Source organism: Elephantulus edwardii, unplaced genomic scaffold (genome assembly GCF_000299155.1).
Source record: "Elephantulus edwardii isolate Elephantulus edwardi_28Jun2011 unplaced genomic scaffold, EleEdw1.0 scaffold00516, whole genome shotgun sequence".
NCBI classification, from domain to species: Eukaryota; Metazoa; Chordata; class Mammalia; order Macroscelidea; family Macroscelididae; genus Elephantulus; species Elephantulus edwardii.
The window spans coordinates 350,867-352,452 of record NW_006400266.1 but is presented as its reverse complement, the minus strand read 5'-3'; the positions used below and the strand labels follow the sequence as shown (position 1 = coordinate 352,452).

At 48.0% G+C, this 1,586-nt stretch overlaps 1 pseudogene; it reads left to right on the top strand.

Annotated features, from left to right (window-relative positions):
* The first annotated feature begins 755 nt into the window (after positions 1-755).
* On the top strand, positions 756-1,365 carry LOC102865411 (annotated as a pseudogene).
* The last annotated feature ends 221 nt before the right edge of the window (positions 1,366-1,586 follow it).

The window sequence follows — 1,586 nt, the reverse complement described above, 5'->3', positions numbered from 1 at the left end:
GAGAAACTGGAACCCTTATTCACTGTTGGTGGGAATGTAAAATGGTGCAACCACTTTGGAAAGATCTATGGTACTTTCTCAAAAGGTTGCAAATAGAAATACCATTTGAACCAGCCATTCTACTTCTGGGAATTTACCCTAAAGAAACCATAACCACTACCCAAGCAGATATATGCACAACCATGTTTATTGAGGCTTTGTTTGCAACAGCAAAGAGCTGGAAACAACTCAAGTGCCCATCAACAGAAGAATAAATAGAGAAGCTCTGGTATATTCACACAATGGAATATGCAGCACTTAAAACCGAGGAACTCATGAAATATTATGCTAAGTGGATGACCCTAGAGGACATTATGCTGAGTGAAATATCTCAGTCACAAAAGGACAAATATTGCATAGGGCCACTATTGTAAAACAGGACTGACATTGGGGTTAAGGGAAGACAGAGAAGAAGGGGAAGAATGATGTATATTGCATTGCAACAGATGAGGGAGAGAACTGTTTAAAAGGGATATATAATTAGGTATTATTGCCATGTCAGGAGTCCAGAATAAAGGCTGCACAGTGCAGTGGACTTGGGGGGAAGGAATTGCATAGCAATGAAAGAGTCTTTCCTTTACTTATCAAGGAGAAAAGTTACTTGTGGGGGAGGGGGTGGGCAGGGAGAAAAGTGCAACAATGAATGACTGGAAACCCTAAGTCTGTAAACTTTCAAAGAAAGAAAGAAAGAAGCATTTCTGGCGGGCTAATCGAAGAAGATGGCTGCGCCCCAGCAGCCCTCTTAGTGACTTCCTCAACCGCTGGAGAATCCGGCCAGAGATCAGCTGGTGGCCCAAGTGCGCAGCAGCAGCAGCAGCAACCGCCAGCACAACCGGTAGGGCCTGCCCAGAGCGGGCTTCTGCAGCAACAGCAACAGGACTTCGACCCTGTGCAGAGCTACAAGATGCTCATCCCGCAGCTGAAAGAGAGTCTACAGACATTAATGCAAGTTGCGGCTCAGAACTTGATTCAGAACATGAACATTGACAATGGCCAAAAGAGCAGCGATGAACCCATGCAACGCTTTGACAAGTGCCTGGAGGAGTTCTATGCACTGTGTGACCAGTTAGAGCTCTGCCTGCGCCTAGCACACGAGTGCTTGTCCCAGAGCTGCGGCAGTGCTAAGCATTCGCCAACCCTGGTGTCCACAGCCACCAAGCCAGACGCAGTACAGTCTGACAGCCTGACCTACCCTCAGTACCTGGCAGTCATCAAAACCCACATTGCCTGCGCCGAGGATATTCACACTGTTTGCTGGACTGTGCCAACAAGGTCACAGGCAAGACGCCTGCACCACCTACAGGCCCCGGGGGACCCCCGCTCTGAGCTGGGGGATAGGGAATTGGGGAGAGAGAGAGAAAGAAAGAAAATTAAAAGACATGTTGCAGCGCCTGGATACATTGAATCTCACCGAGTCCATGACCCAGCTTGAGACAAGATGATGAGGGGCAGCCTGAAGTACAAGGACGCTCAAACCAGGCAACTGCAAATGCTGTCATGAATGTGGAGAAGCATTTTGGAGAGCTGTGCCAAATCTTTGCTGCAAG